The 9,741-nt window shown below is 43.9% G+C and overlaps 1 protein-coding gene across 3 annotated transcripts in view; it reads left to right on the forward strand.

Annotated features, from left to right (window-relative positions):
• AKAP12 (A-kinase anchoring protein 12) overlaps positions 1–2,863 on the forward strand; it is a 93,631-nt gene extending 90,768 nt beyond the window's left edge. For all 3 annotated transcript variants that reach the window (XM_034991009.1, XM_034991010.1, XM_034991011.1), the window contains one exon: positions 81–2,863. The gene's annotated coding sequence lies outside the window, so the exon portion shown is untranslated. The remainder of the gene's footprint in view (positions 1–80) is intronic.
• The last annotated feature ends 6,878 nt before the right edge of the window (positions 2,864–9,741 follow it).

Raw genomic sequence — 9,741 nt, forward strand, 5'->3', positions numbered from 1 at the left:
TGAGGGCTTCCACTGCTCCTGGACTGAACGAGGGAGGAGGAGACACTTGATTGACTTTCGGTTCTTCCTTCCTCCTACAGGTCCAGCGCACGGGTTTGCAAGACCAGAGTGTGAAGACGAGCAGTGGTAGGAGGAGATGGACGGACGCTGCTGACGAGACTCGAGACCAGTGTTTTTCAGACTCACAGCCGAAGAACAGGCCCCTTGACTGACCTCCTTTCTGGAGCACCCTGACAATCCTGAGGCTGCATCGGGAACTAGAGCCATTTAACACTTCCTCTTCGCAGGGCCACCCCCTTACTGTCCCTTGATACCATATTACAATGTTTCTGACTTAAGGTCCTAAATTCTTAACCCGGAACTGGAGTTGGCCAAACCTAGTTCTGCTTCTCAAACTGGAGTATCCTCCTTTATGTATTTATATGTATGTTTTAAGTAACCCTCCTTCTGTATCTATTGTATATTTTTTTTTCTTAACGATTAAGGAAATGTGCAGTATGGTACATTCCTTTTGTATTGCACAGGACGTGGTGGGGCGTGCAGCCGTGGTCAAGCCTTGGGAAGCTCGAAGCCTCAGCTGTAACCTGTGAAAACAGCCTCCTAGAGACAACATTCCTGATCAGAAGCTATAGTTTGTACTTCAAAATCAACTAAGGAGTAGGGTCCGTGTTTCCTACCACTCTAAAATTGGTCACTTTCCCATTATGCACAGTGTGCTAAAAATAAAAAAGCTTTTTTTTTGGGTGGGGGGTGGGGACATACAGAATGTTCCATTGTTACTGTGAAATTTTTCTTTCTAGCCCAGTGGGGGTTGGAAGGGAGTTTTTTTTCAGTAGCAGATTAACTTTAAGCCTTTTCTTTGAATTGTTGAGGCTGTTTGGAGAGATGAATGTGCTTAAAGCCTGAGGCAAAGTAGTGAGAAATGTTTTTCGTCTTACCAAGAAAACAATTGGCTGTTTGAAGGTTTTGATTCTACTCTTCTGTGCTGGACGACATTCACACACAGCATGAAGTAAAGTCAGGTTCTTGACGAATGGTATTTGGCTAGGTCCTGGATTGGGTCTGTGCCTCATTTATGCCCACTCTTTGAAGGACAGTGTTGCATTATGTTCATTTGGATAAACTGTGATTTGACAACTGATTTAAATAAAATATTTGCTTCACTTAGATTTGCTGGTTTTATTAGATAACTAGGAAGCCTGGGGCATGTTTCCTGAGTCCTAAAAGCAGATAAGGTAGAAGTTTCCAGCGTGGTCACTACATGGTGTCACCTGTGGATATCGGCTTGAGGTAATGTTCAGAGGAACTCCCAGCAGAGTGGCATCAGCCAAGATGACCCAGGAGCTTTTCAGACTGACAGGACTGATACAGTGCCACCATCTGGTGGTGTCTTCTTGAAAAGGTCAATTTTCTTTTCTTTTGTGGTTTTTGGTTTTTAAACAACGAGAAATATCTAGAAAGAAATTTTTAAGAAGGCTTAATAGTAAAGATGCCTTGTCCATCAGGTGATTTTGGAATTTTTTTTAAATGTCAAAATGATTTCTGATTTATGCCAGTATGTAAAAGACTTTGTCAGACTTTGGCCACGATTACCTATGTAATGTCCCACTTTTTCGCACGTAGAAATAGCTTGGCCACAGAGGCATCTTAAATTGCACTCAAACTCCGAACTTCAGTTTGCAAACTGAAATTACGACTGCTAGTTAATGATTTTAAAGCATTCTAGATGTTCTAGAAAGACTAGTTTAGCAGACGGAAAACAGGCTGTTAGAATCAGAAAGTACTTGATCCTAGATCAACAAACCTGATGACCAAAAAAAGGGCCCTATTAGAGAGACAGCTCAGATAACAGCGTATGGCCTCATAGCTGGTAAATGTTTAACATCCTTCTAGGAGTTAGTCTCCTATATAACAGTCATCTGAGCTTCATGATCATTAAACTTCAAAGTCCCCAAATTTAAAAAAAAAAGCCCTCTGATCTAAATATCTTTTGCCAACTTGAGACTCAAAAAAAAAAAAAAAAAAAAATCCAAGTGCTGGTGTGAATTTTTAAAGATCGGCCAAGAGGCCCTGTAAATGAGGGCAACTTGTAAGGGGCTCCTGATAGGTCCAAACACTAACTTCGTCTCTGTGGCAAGAGGAAGCTTCGCTTTGAACCGATTAAAGATTCATGTAGTCTAGTGGTAAACGATTTTTTTTTTTTTTTTTTAAATCCCGTCCCCCCACTCCGTTCTGTTTTTGTTTGCTGTTCTCGGACCACCTGTGGCCAAGCCGTTCTGGCCCTGGCACGTGGTTTTCCAGCAATGACTGTGCTTTCCATACTCCTCTCCGGATGTGCCCCTGGTTATACCTCTGTACGAGCTCTGTACCTGTCTGTTAAGCAACACTTTCATTAACCGGAGGAAATACTATTAACAGTAGCGTGAGATGGAATTCTGTATTATAATTCTAAAGCTGCTGTTAATTTATGAAGTACATAATAACCAAATGTAAACTGCAGAATTTGGAGCAAGTGCCTATATTTTGCTATTTTTGGCATTACTGTGGATCCATGTACAATAGAACGCAATAGAACGCAAGACTTGTAAACTCTCACCACTTCTTGTAATGGAGGAATATAAAATGTTCCCCCTCAGGTTATTTTGCTAATGGTACACATGAGTTGCCTCTCTCTGTCACGAATCCTATGTTCCAGTATTTTCCTTTGGTGTTTGGATCTACAAATAGTCAAGGGCTGGAAATGTTAGCTTTCAGTGTAAGCTTCAAACATAGCAGTTTCCTTTTACCCTGAGACAATATTTGATTACTAGTTCTGTTTGGGGGCAAATTTTCATTTATCTAAATAAAATGCAACCTAATTAAATGCCATGGATTTTCTTTCTGTAATTTCACCTTAATTCGGTTTTGATTGCTTTTCTCTACTGGTGTGATAGTCATCACACATTTAACTTCTTCTTTTAATTACTTACCCATCCTTTGCAACATTTTCCACAGAGCATCATGGGAATTTGGAATGTCCCTGGGACAGTGAACAATGCACAAAAAACTATCAGTGATTCTTAACCTTTTGGAGGCCAAGAGCCCTTTAATTAGAATCTCATTAAGCCTCTGGCTGACCTCAAACTCCCCAAAATGCAGTTTTTGGATAGTCACACAGACCTCCTCTGAAATCCCAACCAGTAACTAGAACCAGAGTTAGAAACCCTTCACCCAGCTCTACAAGGAAGGAAATGGACCCAGCCCCAGGAGTCCCAGATGGTGATAGGATGGAAGCTGAACACACAACCAGGGTCCTGTAACTTCAAGTCTAAGTGACTGTTCATTTCTAATGTGATTCTGGAGATGGATCTGCTGCTGGACATCCTGGCATGATTCTTGTGTAAATGCAGATTTCTCCCCCCCACCAAATTCCTTACCATCTCCACTTGTGTCACTGGAAATGCTCTGGGAATCTGGGTCCTAGTTTTATGTATGAGAAAACTGAGATTTAAACCACCAGCTTTTAATGGGGCGCCTGGGTGGCTCGGTTGGGTGTCTGCCTTGGGCTCGGGTCATGGTCCCAGGGTCCTGGGATCAAGCCCCATTTCAGGCTCTCTGCTCAACAGGGAGCCTGCTTCTCCCTCTCCCTGCCGCATCCCCTGCTTGTGCTCTTTCTCCCCCTCTGTCAAATAAATAAAATCTTTTAAAAAGAAAAAAAAAAAAAAACCCACCAGCTTTTAAGTCACTTGAGGGTTTTTGTTTTGTTTTTAACTTTGAAGGTTTTGGTTAAGGTGACCAGGACTTGGGGATGGCATGGTGGTGAAGATAGTCATGACTTTTTTTTTAACGCTGTCACAGCTTAGAAATCATCCCTACTTTTTAGATCTCTGTAAGTAAGACAGTGTTCCAGTGCCCTACCTCTAGTTACGAGTGAGGTGATCTCAAAACTTTGCATGTTCTTCCATTGCTTGTTGACACTGAAAATTTTAACACAAGTTTTACATTAACTTCTTCAGAGCAGCTTCAGCGGCTCCTAGGTGGCTTACTCCATTAAGCATCTCTCTTCGGCTCAGGTCATGATCCCAGGGTCCTGAGATCGAGCCCGCGTTGGGCTGGCTCCCTGCTCAGTGGGGAGTCTGCTTTTCCCTCTCCTTTTATCCCTCCCCACGCCGTTGCTCTTGCTCACTCTCTCTCACTCTCAAATGAATAAATCTTAAAAAAGAGCAGCTTCACCATAACACTCATATTTGGAGACCAGAGAGAGAGTAGCATTTCCTAAACAAAGGAAATAGGACTGAACATGCTGTTTTCCCACGACAGGATATTGAGTACTAAAGCCTACCTCTAACTCAACCTTTTATTCTAATTCCAAATAACTTGGTATAATTAACTAGCACAGAGGCAATACTATAAATTAGGTTAATTTAAAAAACCACATTGTGCTTGATTCTACTCATCCCTGTTAGCTTCAGGAGCTCACCTGATACCTGGAAAAGCAGGTGGGGTTTCCTCTAGAACTTGAAACCTGAACATAACTTGTGTTCTTTTGGAAGACTTTATAGAAATAATATTGCAGAGTCGGCCAGTGGGCCATTTTAGGGAGTGAGATTTGCTATAAATCATTAAAATAACTTAGCAGGGAAGTGAAGCGATATCCTTGTGTGTTAGTGATTCCCAAGGAAGTGTTTAGGGGGTTGTGGTGCTGTTGTACTCTATTCCCTCGTAGTGGTTTTGGTTTCAGTGGTAAGGAAGGGCGTTCCTGGAATTTAAATGTGTTGAGGCCCTGGGGCCTTGTCATCCTGCAAGGCCCAGGACAGCCCTTCATAAGAAAGGAGTTTCTACCTAAAATGTCATGCATCTCAGGGGTGCCTGGGTGGCTCAGTTGGTTAAGCTTCTGCCTTTGACTCAGGCCATGATCTGGAGGTCCTGGGATGGATCCTCACCCCATGTCAGGCTCCCTGCTTGGGGAATCTGCTTCTCCACCTACCCCTCCCACCACTTAAACGCTCTCTCAAATAAATCTTCAAAAAAAAAAAAAAAAAAAGGAATGCATCTGGAGAATTCCTTCCAGCTTCTAGAGATTTGAAGACTGGAGGTTGGGAGGAGGACCAGCAAACGTGAGTATAATAATCCAGGCAGGAGTTGATCATGGCCGACCTTAAAGTAGTGGCCGTTTGGCTGGCGAGCTGTGCATGAGATCTAGAGATTTGGGAGGGTAGAATCAACAGGGCATGGCACCTTATTATCTGCCATGGGAACTATGTGGGGTGAAGAAGGAAGTTTCTGGGTTACCAGCCTGCATATGGAGCCGAGCCCTGTCATGGTTGGGGCCAGGGGATAATCATCAGTTTGGGAAATGTTCAATTAGAGAGGCCCATGAGCTCTCCAAGGGCAAATGCAGGATCAGCAGCTGGATATGTGGGTCTCAAAAGAGTTGAGACCAACGGAACAGCAATGGCTCTTCTGTTCTATGTCCTGGGAGACCCAGAGAGGGGAAATAACCTACAGGGATCCTGGCAATATGTCTTAAAATCTCACACACAAGCTTCGGTCGGGTGACAGAGAGAGGAGGCTTTAGCTCCTTACACTTTAGCAGTGTCATTTCAGAACTTAAAACTACGTGCTTCACAAGATTTTCCTGTTGGGAACGTGCTTTAGGAACTAGAAAGCAAAATGCACCACGATGCATTCACATTAGTAATTAGAAGAGAAAGAGAAATTTAAATACAACTGTCACCGGAGCCAACGTCATGACTGCTGGTGACCACCTCTCCTTGAAGGTTTTGGTAGATTCAGAATAGTGACACTGATATTCCTAAAACGTTATGAAGATACACCTTATTCAGACGCGCTCTTTTTTAGACATGAAACATCCACTCTGTGTCATCTGCATTTCTTTTCTTTCCTCCCTGTTGCCTGTTCAGCTTCTGTGGCCTGCTGCACCTCTCCCCGGGGAGATGTGACAGGAGAGACACGCTACCTGGGGTGGTGGGCCTGTGGGAGGGACCAAGCCTGCAGTGTCCTGGGTCAGTCCCAGGTTCCTCTGGACGCTGTATCATGCAGCCGCCCGGTTCTCTCCCACATTTGTCTACTTACGGGCATCACTACCTAACTGCAAAGATGAGATTCTTGAGTTCCTTTTCTTTGGCTGACAAAAAAAATTATAGAAATACATTGAAACGCCTCACAGCTAGGAAGGGTTTCCCAGGTAGTGTGATGGTAGCAGAAGGGCCCTGGCGTAGGAAATGGGGGCTGTGTACTTACCTCTGAGGGGTTGTGTGGCCTTAGTCAACCACCTAATGCCATTTTGTGTCCTCAGACGGATCCCTGCTACTTTCACCGAGGAGGAAACTAGGTGGCTTCCCTGAAAACTACTTAGGGTATTTGATTACTTCAGCTTCATTCTTTTCTGTGCTCACAGGTTACAGGGGCATTTAGAATGAGAAGAGGGAGGTTTAGAATAAAGCCCGTTTCTTCTAAGGGCTCCTGTACCAATGTGTACAGAGCATATATCTCATTAAGGAGCACTTTGCTTCGAAGAAAGCAGAATGCTAGAAATGTCACAGGTCCCTGTCTGGCCCCTTATTAGCTCCCCTGGTTATTGCAATTCTGAGAAGCAAGTAGAACCAGGAAAGGACAGTAATATAGCAGAAATGACAAAGTAATGCTGTGGTTCTCAAAATGTGGCTCCTGGGGGCATCTGGGTGGCTCAGTTGGTTAAGCATCTGCCTTTGGCTCAGGTCACGATGCCGGGGTTGTGGGATAGAGCCCAGCGTCGGACTCCCTGCTCAGTGGGGAGTCTACTTCTTTCTCTCCCCCTGCTCGTGCTCTCTCTCAAATAAAAATCTTTTTTAAAAAAATGTGGCTTGGGGCGCCTGGGTGGCTCAGATGGTTAAGCATCTGCCTTCGGCTCAGGTCATGATCCCAGGGTCCTGGGATGGAATCCCGCATCGGGCTCCCTGCTCAGCGGGAAGCCTGCTTCTCCCTCTGCCTCCCTCTCTCTCTCTCTCTGTCTGTCATGAATAAATAAATAAAATCTTTAAAAAAAAATGTGGCTCCCCGTATCATCATCATCATCGTCATCTCATCTGGGAACCTATTAGACATGCAAATTCTTGGGCCTGACCCTAGACGGACTGAATCACATACTCTGCCGAGCTGACAGTCTGGGTTTTTTTTTGTTTTTTATTATTTTTTTATTTGAAAGAGAGAGAATGAGAGACAGAGAGCATGAGAGGGAGGAGGGTCAGAGGGAGAAGCAGACTCCCTGCCGAGCAGGGAGCCCGATGCGGGACTCGATCCCGGGACTCCAGGATCATGACCTGAGCCGAAGGCAGTCGCTTAACCGACTGAGCCACCCAGGCGCCCCCCTGACAGTCTGTTTTATCAAGCCCTCCAGGAGATTCTGATGTGCTTGTTGTAGGACCACTGCTGTAATATAAGGTTTTAGAACGGATTTAAGTTAATTGCCTCAATAGCAGAACAAATAGGTTAACAGGTAAAAAAAGTCTCCCTTCCCTGTGCCTGGCACCTCTCCCCAGCAATTGCTTCTAACCCTATGTTTGCACATTTGGGAAAATATCTTTTTTCCCCCCTTCTTAATATAATTTGGACAAACCTAACCAAATACAAAAAAGTAGGTCAGATGTGCAAGGAAAGCCATCCATGCCTTGTACTTCTTGCTTTTGCTGAATCAAAGGCTTGTCAATTACAACAATACAGGACTTGTCGATTGCCAAGGGCTGGTCAAAGGTGCCTGTGGGGTGTAGAACATCCCTGGGGGAGTAGAAAGAGCATTGCTTTTTGAGGGAGCCACATGGGGTTTTAAATCCTGGCTGTCTCTATTTGGCTGGATAACCTCAGAGAGGTTATTTAATTTCTTTGGGCCTCAATTTCCTCATTTATAAAAACGGACACATGCCTGCCAGGATGATTGGGAGTAAATGAAAGCACCTAGCACACAGACACCCAGTTGAGGATCTCACGTTCCCCCACTCAGCCCTTCCGTTGACAATGGCTTCCTCACAAGGAGCGATGTTCATAAGGGCCAGGAAATTAGGCAGGGCAGGTGATTATGTATTTCCCAGAGAATAGCACAAACTTGGGTCAAGAATAACCATGTTTTATGTTCAGAATTATTTTGGTTTAAGGAGAATGAAACCACAGAATATCATTTCATCCTGGTCCATTTTTTTTCCACATTAAAGATTCTGAGTCTACTTTTTTATTTAGAGAGCTGTTAACGGTTTAGTTGATGTTCTTCCAGTTGTGTTTAAGGAGCTAGCTCTAGAAGAGGCAGATTAGTTGACCTATATCTTAAGATAATTAGTTTTTTATTTACCCAAAGATTTCTAAGCCTAAATCTTGCTTACTTGCCAATGATGGATAGCAATAATTTGTTCCAGACTAAAATGGAGAACTAAAGCAAAGCAAAATGCAATTTAAGTATTCTGAGGACTTTGAAAATGGTCCTAAAAAATGCAGTCAACCTCAAGAACAAGTTCCATTCCATTCCAATAAACTACTCTCCATACAAGTAAGTTTGTCTCAACATTCCTTACTAGTGAATGAGTGAAGAGGGCTCCCCGTCCCCCACTATAATTCCCAGTCAAGTCATAGAAAGTGCTCCTCCCACACTGCCCCCCCCACACCATCCTCCCCGACCATCCTCCTAAGTGCCTCGATCTTTTTAAACATAGCAATTCAGTGTTTTACCTATTTGAAATGCGTGACCAAGGCCTGACATTTTGAACTGAAGGGCTCATTCTGCATGCCTCAGCTCTTTCCCTTTCTTGGGAGGGAAATTACAAATAACAATAGTGGCTGGTTTCTGTGACTTTTTTTTTTTTAAGATTTTATTTTTAAGTAATCTCTACAACCAACATGGGGCTCGAACTTACCACCCCGAGATCAGCAGTCACATGCTCCACTGACTGAGCCGGCCAGGTGCCCCCCTGTGACTTTAAAAAGGAGGATGTTTGGGGTCCACTCCACTCTCCATTCTTATATCACTATCCAAAGCAACTTTATATATACATGTATATATTTTCCAGTTTTATTGGAGAATAATTAACAAATACCTTTTGATGGCAAGGCTTTCTTCCCATTACAGCTGTATTTCCCATGGTAAAGTAAAATCCTACAGTATTTTACAAACTTTTTTAGCTGTATCTGTTGAACGAATGAGTCACTTTTCATTGTTTTCCCTATGAATGGAAAAGTGGTAGGAGCAGTGGTGTTAATAAGGGCTAAAACATGGAGAGTGACAACGCCAATTAATGCTGAAGCTTAGGTGTTCAGACTGATCCCACCATCAACTGAAATTTCCAAAGCTTGTTTAAATTGGGACCATCAAAAATTAAGAAGGAATGGTTAAATTTATAGCCTCTTGTGATTAAACAGCCAGCGAGCATCCTAGGGTATGGAGGACTGGCAGGTCTGTCACAAGAGGAGGTAACCACAAGCTAACGGTAAGAGCCCCTGGACCACCCATAATGAGTAGCTGACCACACAGTTCCCGCCCTCCCCCCGCCACCAAATTGCGGCTGGCATCTTAGCCTCGCCCTCTCTCCTCACCCACCAGATCCCTCGTGATTCCCATGACTTTCTGCTCTTTAAGAGCCTCTGGCCGTGACCCAGGTCCCTTCATAGCTGCCGGGAGTGCTGTGGAGGGCAGCGGGGACATGCCTGGATTTCCCTTCCCCAGATACTCAGAGAAGTTAATTTGGCACAAGACTCTCATTTAAATTGGGAGATTCAGTG

The sequence above is a fragment of the Mirounga leonina genome, unplaced genomic scaffold, assembly GCF_011800145.1.
Source record: "Mirounga leonina isolate KUSES-001 unplaced genomic scaffold, KU_Mleo_1.0 Mir_53, whole genome shotgun sequence".
Taxonomy (NCBI): domain Eukaryota; kingdom Metazoa; phylum Chordata; class Mammalia; order Carnivora; family Phocidae; genus Mirounga; species Mirounga leonina.